Source organism: Myotis lucifugus, unplaced genomic scaffold (genome assembly GCF_000147115.1).
Source record: "Myotis lucifugus unplaced genomic scaffold, Myoluc2.0 scaffold_4950, whole genome shotgun sequence".
In the NCBI taxonomy this organism is placed as follows: Eukaryota; Metazoa; Chordata; class Mammalia; order Chiroptera; family Vespertilionidae; genus Myotis; species Myotis lucifugus.
This window is the reverse complement of record NW_005875998.1, coordinates 1-10,188: the sequence shown is the minus strand read 5'-3', so window position 1 is coordinate 10,188 and position 10,188 is coordinate 1. Positions and strand designations below refer to the sequence as shown.

Here is a 10,188-nt window from a genome sequence, read left to right as displayed (position 1 = left end):
CTGTCTTCTTTTTCTTCTTTTCCCCTTTTCAGAATTGTTTTCCTTTCTCCTTTCTTTCATACCAGTTCCTTTTCCTATTCTTTATTCTTAATTTTTCTCTCCCATCTTCCCTCTCAGGTTCTCTTTTCCTCCCCCCTTTTTCTTCTTGTATTCTTTTCTTTTCTTTTCTTTTCTTTACTTTTATTATTCTTGCTTTCTTTTCCCTTTCCTAATTCTCTTCTGTTTTGTAGTTGTTTGTGTGGTTGTTGTAGGGATCATTGTATGCTTTTGTTTTGTTTCTTGTTTAGTTGTATTGCTCTGTCAGCACCTGCACAACAGCTCACACACTGTGGTGGGGGTGGAGCCGCACAGCCAGCCACCTGCGGAGAGATACACACCATGAGTGGGACAGCGACAGTCAAGACCCAGTTACAACAGGAGCGCCACATACCCCTCGAGGTGCACCTCTAGGTCATCCAGATCAGATCATAGAGACTGCACCTCTGGGTCCCACAGGACACTTACTCCATAAGGCACCCCCCGAAGACTGGGAGGCATAGCAGTTCTATCTGATACATAGAGACAAATACAAAGGGACAGCTAAAACGGGGAGACAAAGAACAACCCCCAAATGAAAGAAAAGGAAGAATCTCCAGGGAAAAAAATGAAACAGAGGCAAACAATTTATTAGGTATAGAGTTCAAAGTAATGGTTATAAGGATGCTCAAGGAAGTTAGTGAGGATTACAAGGAACTAAGTGGGAACTACAACAGCATAAAAAAGGAAATAGAAAAAAAAAGGAAATTGAAATTATGAACAAGAACCAGAAGAAAATGAATACCATATCCGACATCAAGAATACAGTAGAAGGGCTAGGCTGGTGTAGCTCAGTGGTTAAGCATCAACCTATGAACCAGGAGTCACGGTTCAATTCCCAGTCAGAGCATATGCCTGGGTTGCAGGCTCAATCCCCAGTGTGGGGCATGCAGGAGGCAGCTGATCAATGATTCTCTCTTATCATTGATGTTTCTATCTCTCTCTCCCTTCCTATATGGAATCAATAAAAATATTTTTCATGTGAAATATGGGTATTGTTTGCATACATAAAGTTTTCAGACATCACAGTGAGAGAAATCAGACATCCCAATATTTCACAAAGCAAGGTTCCAATTAGTGATACAGTGAATATGCCACAACCTCTCTTCCAGCCAGAGTTCGCATGCTGAATAGAAGAATAATGCTTCAACTATTAACTTCAATCTTCATTATTTTAATCTGAAGGACAACCATAAAATATCTCAAAATTTACTACTTTGAGAGTTTGGTTAGGTTAGATCCACTTATTAATGGTAAGAGCAACCATAACTCATTCTCAGTGAGAGAATCCCTATATACTAGTACAAACCTGGCAAATTTTTTTAAAAAGTACTTAAACAAAGCTTTTGAAAAGAATGAAAGCTAGCTCAATTCATATAATGTCAAATAACTTTCAATTAATAATAGAATCATTTACATTTTTGCAGTATCTTATAGCATATTTTGTTCCTAATGAGAAAATATACTAAAATGCTAGTGCTAACCCTGAAATCTTAATCCAAACCTTACTCATAAGACTAACATGTTGGTCAAGAGGGAACGAATGAAATCATGCACTGTCTACAGGGCAAATGAAAACCAACGGCAAGACGCCCGGAAAGCTGAACCCCTGGTACAAACACACACGCACACGCACAAAGTAATTACAAGCAAACACCACGAATCTATATTCTCTACCTGCTGGCGAACCTGTTATTAAAATTTCAAAGAAAAAAACAACTTAGGCTTTTTCTATTTAATCCATAAGAAATATTCAGGAACAGATAAATAGAATATTTGTTGCATATTAACGAACATGTGGCTTCATGTGCTTTCCATCTGAATTAGGGGTTAAAATCCAAGATACTTTGTTTTCAATGTGATATAAGTATAAAGTAATATTAAACATCTATAGGAAAGCATCTTTTCTTCAGCCCAATTTTACATGAAAGTACTAACAGTGAAAATTCATGATGTTGTGTGAAAATGGTGACGGCGGCCAGCATCTCGCGCAGGTCCACGGTGCCGCTGTTGGCCAAAGAGGCTGACCGGCAGGCCAGGAAGCCTGAGTAGAGGTGGTAGAGCACGCCGAGCCCCCGCAAGCAGAGCACGGCCCCAACTCACCAGGACAGCGCAGCTCCGGCTCCACTGCCCACCAGCAGGTCTCACATCCACGTTAGCCAACTCAATAAAAATAGATTTTTAAAAAAGAATACACTGGAAAGAATTAAAAGTAGATTGAATGAAGCAGAGGATCAAATCAGTGACTTGGAAGACAAGGTAGAAAAAGCACCCAATTAGATCAGCAAAAAGATAAAAGAATTCAAAAGCAGGAGGATAGTTTAAGGGAACTTTGAGACAACATGAAACACAACAACATCCACATTGTGGGGGTCCCAGAAAGAGAGAAAGTGAGCAAGGGCTAGAGAACCTGTTTGAAGAAATAATGACAGAAAACTTCCCCAACCTGGTGAAAGAAAAAGACACAAAAGTTCAGGAAGCAAGGAGAGTCCCAATCAAGATGAACACAAAGAAGCCCACACCAAGACACATCATAATTAAAATGACAAATGTTGAAGACAAAAAAGAATCTTAAAGGCAGCAAGAGAGAGGCAGAAAGTTACCTACATGGGAGTTCCCATTAGATTGTCAGCTGATTTCTCAACAGAAACATTTCAGGCTAGAAGCGATTGGCATGAAGTATTCAAAGTAATGAAAAGCAAGGACCTGAACCCAAAACTACTCTATCCAGCAAGGCTAGATTTTAAATAATTTTAAAATTGAAGGCGAAATAAAGAGCATCCAGTTTAAAAAAAAAAAAAGCCTAAAGGAAAACATTACCACCAAACCAGCATTGCAATAAATGTTAAAGGGACTGCTATAAGAAGGAGAGAGGAGAGAGAGAGAGAGAGAGAGAGAGAGAGAGAGAGAGAGAGAGAGAGAAGCTTAGGTATAAAGAAAAAAGTGGCAATAAATAAGTACCTATCAATAATAACCTTCAAAGTAAATGGATTAAATGCTCCAATCAAAAGACATAGGGTAGCTGAATGGATAGGAAAATATGACTCATATTAAAAGAGACCCACTCAGAACAAAATATTCACACAGGCCGAAAGTGAAGATATGGAAAAAATAATCCATGCAATGGAAAATGAAAAAAAGCTGAGGTAGCAATTCTCATATCTGACAAAATAGACTTCAAAATGAAGACCATAAAAGAGACTAAGAAGGTCACTACATAATATTAAAGGAATCAATTCAACAAAAAAAATATAACCCTTGTCAGCATATATGTACCCAATATAGTGGCACCTAAATATATATTTTTAAAAACTCTTGTTGCATTTTAAAGGAGAAAGTGACTGCAATACAGTCTCAATAGGGGACTTTAACACCCCACTAACATCACTGGATAGATCTTCCAGACAAAAAAATCAGCAAAGTGCCAAACCAGTTTGGCTCAGTGGATAGAGCGTCGGCCTGCGGACTGAAAGGTCCCAGGTTCGATTCTGGTCAAGGGCATGTACCTTGGTTGCGGGCACATCCCCAGTAGGAGGTGTGCAGGAGGCAGCTGGTCGATGTTTCTCTCTCATCGATGTTTCTAACTCTCTATTACTCTCCCTTCCTCTCTGTAAAAAAAAAACCAATAAAAATATATTTTTAAAAAAAAAATCAGCAAAGAAACAGCAATCCTAAACGACTCACTAGATCAGATGGACTTAATTGACATCTTCAGAATATTTCACCCCAAAGCTACAGAATATACATTCTTCTCAAGTGCACATGGGACATTTTCAAAAATAGACCACATATTGGGATATAGGCAAAATCTCTCCAAATTCAAGAAGATTAAAATCATATCAAGCATCTTCTCAAGATCACAATGGCATAAAATTAGGAATAAACTACAATAAAAACAATCACAAAAATTCAAACACTTGGAGGCTAAATAGCATGCTATTAAACAACGATTGTGTTACCAAAGAGATCAAAGAAGAAATTTTTAAAAATCCTGGAAACAAATGACAATGAAAACACAACTATCCAAAATCTATGGGACACGGTGAAAACAGTCCTGAGAGGAAAGTTCATAGCTCTACAATCTTACCTCAAAAAACAAGAAAAACTGGTAATAAACCATCTAACTCTGCAACTTGAAGAATTAGAAAGAGAGCAACAAAAAAGCCCAGAGTGTGCAGAAGGAAGGAAATAATAAAGATCAGGGCAGAAATAAATGACATAGAGATTTTTTTTTAAAATCAACAAAACCAAGAGCTGGTTCTTTGAAAGGATAAACAAGATTGATAAACCTCTAGCCAGGCTCACCAAGAAGCAAAGAGAGAGGACCCAAATAAACAAAATCAGAAATGAAAGAGGCAAAATAACAACAGACCCCACAGAAATACAAAGAATCATAAAAAAAAAAAACTATGAGCAACTCTATTCCAAAAAATTGGTCAACCTGGAAGAAATAGACATATTCCTAGAAAAATATGATTTTCCAAAACTCAATCAGGAAGGATCAAAAAATCTGAATAGGCCAATAACTATGGAGGAAATTGAAGCAATAATCAAAAAACTTCCAACAAACAAAAGCCCTGGACCAGACGGCTTCACAGGGGAGTCTTATCAAACATTCAAAGAAAAACTAAAACTTATCCTCAGATTATTCCGAAAAATTCAAGAGGAATGAAGCCAGCATTACCCTAATCCCAAAACCAGATAAAGACAATACAAAGAAAGAGAATTACAGGTCAATATCCCTCATGAACATAAATGCCAAAATTCGCAACAAAATTCTAGCAAATCAGATCCAGCATTACATTAGAAAGATCATACACCATGACCAAGTAGGATTTATTCCAGAGATGCAAGGATGGTACAATATCCACAAATCAATAAATGTGATACATCACATAAACAAATTGAGAGATAAAAACCATATAATTATATCAATTGATGCAGAAAAAAAAACATTTAGCAAAATCCAACACCTTTTCTTGATAAAAACTCTCAGCAAGGTGGGAATAGAAGGATCATACCTCAACATAATAAAAGCCATATATGACAAACCTATAACCAACATCATACTCAATGGGCAAAAACTAAAACCATTTCCCCTAAGAACAGGAACAAGTCAGGGATGCCCACTCTCACCACTCCTGTTCGACATAGTACTGGAAGTACTAGCCACAGTGATCAGACAAGAAGAAGAAATAAAAGGCATCCAAATTGGAAAAGAAGTAAAATTGTCATTATTCGCAGATGACATGATATTGTACATAGAAAACCCTAAAAACTCCATCAAAAAAACTATTAGAATTAATCAATGAATTTGACAATGTAGCAGGATACAAAATTAACACCCAGAAATCCATGGTTGCCAGAACCGGTTTGGCTCAGTGGATAGAGCGTTGGCCTGCGGACTGAAAGGTCCCGGGTTCGATTCCGGTCAAGGGCATGTACCTGGGTTGCGGGCACATCCCCAGTGGGAGATGTGCAGGAGGCAGCTGATCGATGTTTCTCTCTCATCGATGTTTCTAACTCTCTATCTCTGTCCCTTCCTCTCTGTAAAAAAAAAAAAATCAATAAAAATATATTAAAAAAAAATCCATGGCTTTTTTATACACCAATAATGAACTCACAGAAAGAGAAACTTAAAAAAAATCCTAGTTACCACTGCAACAAAAAAATTAAGATACCTAGGAATAAATTTCACCAAGGAGGTATAGGACCTGTACTCAGAAAATTATAGGACACTGAAAAAAGAGATAGAGGAAGACGAACAAATGGAAAAATATACATGTTCATGGATTGGTAGAATCAACATCATTAAAATGTCCATACTACCTAAAGCAATCTATAAATTCAATGCAATCCCCATTAAAATACCAACATCATACTTCAAAGACCTAGAACAAACTCTCCAAAAATTCATCTGGAATAAAAAAAAGATCCCGAATAGCTGCAGCAATCCTGAGAAAGAAGAACAAAGTTGGAGGGATCATAATACCAGGTATCAAGCTATACTACAAAGCCACTGTTTTCAAAACTGCCTGGTACTGGCACAAGAACATACATAGAGACCAGTGGAACAGAACAGAGAACCCAGAAATCAACCTAAGCCATTATGCTCAATTAATATTTGACAAAGGAGGCAAGAACATACAATGGAGTCAAGACAGTCTCTTCAATAAATGGTGTTGGAAAAATTGGAAGGATACATGCAAAAAAATGAAACTAGACCACCAACTTACACCATACGCAAAAATAAACTCAAAGTGGATAAAGGACTTAAACGTAAGACAGGAAACCATAAAAAATCTTAGAAGAAGCCATAGGCAACAAAATAGCAGACATTTGTCATAGCAATATCTTTGCCGACACAGCTCCTAGGGCAGTGGTTCTCAACCTTCTGGCCCTTTAAATACAGTTCCTCATGTTGTGACCCAACCATAAAATTATTTTCGTTGCTACTTCATAACTGTAATGTTGCTACTGTTATGAATCATAATGTAAATATCTGATATGCAGGCTGGTCTTAGGCGACTCCTGTGAAAGGGTCATTTGACCGCCAAAGGGGTCGCGACCCACAGGTTGAGAACCGCTGTCCTAGGGCAATGGAAACTAAGGAGAAAATAAACAAATGGGACTACATCAAAATAAAAAGCTTCTACAGCCAAAGAAACCGTCAACAAAACAACAAGAAAGCCCACTGCATGGGAGAACATATTTGCCAATGTTATCACCGATAAGGGTTTAATCTCCAACATTTACAAGGAATTCATACAACTTAACAAAAGGAAGATAAACAACCCAATCAAAAAATGGACAAAGGACCTAAATAGGCACTTTTCGAAAGAGGACACTCAGAAAGCCAAGAGACACATGAAAACATGCTCAAAGTCAGTAATCATCTGAGAGATGCAAATCAAAATGATGATGAGGTACCACCTCACACTTGTCAGAATGGCTATCATCAACAAATCAACAAACGACAAGTGCTGGTGAGGATGTGGAGAAAAAGGAACCCTCGTGCACTGCTGGTGGGAATGCAGACTGGTGCAGCCACTGTGGGAAATATAGAGTTTCCTCAAAAAATTAAAAAATGGGCCCTAGCTGATTTAGCTCAGTGGTTAGAGTGTTGGCCCATGGACTGAAAGGGTTTGGGGTTTGATTCCTGTCTGAGCCCGTGACTCAGTTGCAGGCTCAATCCTCAGCCCCAATTGAGGAGCATGAGGGAGACAACCAATTGATGTGTCTCTTTCACATCGATGTTTCTCTCTCTCTGTCTCTCCACTCCCTTCCACTCTCTCTAAAAAAGCAATGGAAAAATTATGCTCTGTGAGGATTAACAAATATTTTTTAAAATGGAACTGCCATTTGACCTATTGATCCCACTTCTTGGAATCCAGTCTCCAAAACACCAATCAGAATATTGAACCATTTAGCAGCTTTATTTACAACTAGAAAACCGGTGCATGATCATGCACAGGTGGGGTCCCTCAGCCTGGCCGGCGATTGGGGCCGATGAGGGCCGGCCGGCAGGGGAGGGACTGTGGGAGGGCTCCAGGGTGTGTCCCGCCTTCTCACCCCGTCCGGATCAGCCGGACCCCAGCAGCAAGCTAACCTACTGGTCTGAGTGTCTGCCCCCTGGTGGTCAGTGTGCATCATAGTGACTGGTCGAGCGGTCAATGGAACAGTTGACCAATAGGTCGGACACTTAGCATATTACACTTTTATTATATAGGATAGGAAAGATTTGGAAACAGCTCAAGTGCCCATCAGTAGATGAGCGGGTAAAAAAGCTGTGGTACATCTACACCATGGAATACGATGTGGCTGTAAAAAAGAAGGGGCACCTCCTTTGCCACAGCATGGAGGGACCTGGTGAGTATCATGCTAAGCGAAATAAGCCAGTCGGGGAAAGACAGGTATCACATGATCTCACTTATATGTGGAATGTAATGAACAAAAGTATATAACGAACAAAAAGGATGCATGGAACAGACTGACAGGCCTCAGAGGGGAAGCGGGAGAGAGGAGGGAAGAGATTAACCAAAGAGCTTATATGCACAGTCCACGGACACAGACAGTAGTGTGGTGAAGGCCTGGGGTGGGGGCAGAGGTGGGGTGCAAGGGGGGTAGGAGGGGAAAATGAGGGATGTCAGTTCCCATTCTCACAATGCAATACTGTCAACATTAAATGTTTTTAAAAGGAGTGAAGCTCTGGCACACGCTACAACATGGGTATGTCCTGTAAACATCACGCAGAGTGAGAAAATCCAGTCACACAGGACTTCACACTGTGGATTCCATTCACATGAAACACTAGGAGAGTCAGGACGCTGAGGAAGGGCCTGGGGGTGGGGGGGGGGGAGTGACTGCTAATGGGTAGGAGGCTTCTCTCAGGGAGGCCCAACATGTTCATGGTCGCACACAAAACTAAAAAGCTTTAAGCTCTACACTTAAATGGGTGAATAATATGGTGTTGAATTAAATAGCAATAAAGCTGTTAAATACAGGGTGTCCCAGAAATATGCACACTCCAACAGCTGACAGCTCAATTGGTGTTTCTTTCTTTTCAGATGTAACCCACTGGAACAAGGAATGAATTGAAAGGGTGCTTACGTTTTGGGGGACACCCTGCACTTATATTATATTCCGTATCTTCACTCTAAGAAAATAGAAACATGAATTGAAAAGCCTTTTGGAATCTATCTTACAGAGGGATTCAAACTAACTTGTGTGGATAATGCTCCCTGAGGAAGGCGGAGCATGACCTCACCTTCTGTGCGGGGTGAGCGTGTGGCCCTGCCCAAGGGCCAGGGGACAGGCTGGGCGTCAGCACAGCGGAAAGCGCTGAGGAACACAAGCTCACCAGGAGGTCAAGGTCTACACCCTCAGGGACAAGTCATGGCAACAGCATGCTCCCTGGATATGACATGACGAAACGGAACTTCACCTCTGTGGTCTCACTCCTCCAAACCCATAACCCAATCGAATCGCGAGAAAAACATCAGAGAAACCCAAATTAAGGGATATTCTCCAAAACACCTGACTAGTTCTCCTCCAAACTACCAAGGTCACCAGAAAGGAAAGCCGGCCCGGGGAGCCCACGGAGACATGGCGGATGTGAGGCGTCTGCGGAGCGGGTCCTGGACAGAGGAGGGACCCTGGGTGAACCATGAGGAAATGCAAACGAAGCGTGTGCCTTAGGTACTAAGAACGCACCAACATCGGTTAGTTGGTTGTGCATTAATGTGATTCATTCGGCCAACTATCTTTGCAACCTTTCTGCAAATCTCAAACAATTCTAAAGTTAACGGTTTATTTTAAAAACTCACTTGGAGGCGGCATGTAGGGTGAGATGAGTTACAGCTCTTCAGCGTGTGACCTGGGAGGACACCCTCTGGTCTGATTCCCCATCAGTAAGGTAGTTGCACCCCAGTCTCAGCGACCGTTGTAGGATCTGAATGAGGCAACATGTGTTAAGAGAACTTTGGAAAGTGAAGTTCCTCCCAAATATCCCGGAAAGAGCTAATCAGGTGGCTGAAATGTCCCCGCGTGGGTCTCCTCCAAACATGCTTGTCTTCCTCGTTTAATGTGTGTGCGTAGGTCTCTGTCTCTGCCACCATGGGCGGCATCTCTCCTTCCTCACCCCCACACAGTGCCTGCAATGGCTCCTCCCTGGCCTTCCCTGGCCTTCCCTGGCCTGGTGAGCCCCCCTCCCCCTGGCCTGGTGAGACCCCCTCCTTGCACCCACAAGTCACCTCCCACTGAGGCCCGGCTGGGGGGGTGTGTCTTTACCGGTGAACTTCAGGATGGTGCGCGGTGGGGCTGAGTGCCAGGGCGGCCTGGGTTGAGGATGGAGTGACAGTGAGGAGGGGCGGGTGCGGGGCAAGCTGCACAGCATTTCTGGCCTAGGGGTTCCCCTCCTGCGTCCCCTTCAATCCTTGCAGTTGGCAGGTGGGGTCCTGGCCAACAACTCTTTAAAAATATATCTTTTCATTAATGAGAGAGAGAGAGAGAGAGAGAGAGAGAGAGAGAGAGAGAGAGAGAGAGGAAGAGGGGCTTTGCTGTACGATGTATGCATTCATTGACTGACACTCGCCACCTTGGGGTATTGGGACT

At 41.5% G+C, this 10,188-nt stretch overlaps 1 long non-coding RNA gene across 1 annotated transcript; it reads right to left on the bottom strand.

The window, feature by feature from the left end:
* Positions 1 to 209: 209 nt before the first annotated feature.
* LOC111824724 lies at positions 210 to 9,990 on the bottom strand. The gene is made up of 3 exons (XR_002827807.1): positions 9,865 to 9,990; positions 9,402 to 9,526; positions 210 to 359 (listed from the first exon to the last, which is right to left on the bottom strand). It is a non-coding gene; the product is annotated as an uncharacterized LOC111824724 (long non-coding RNA).
* Between the last annotated feature and the right edge of the window lie 198 nt (positions 9,991 to 10,188).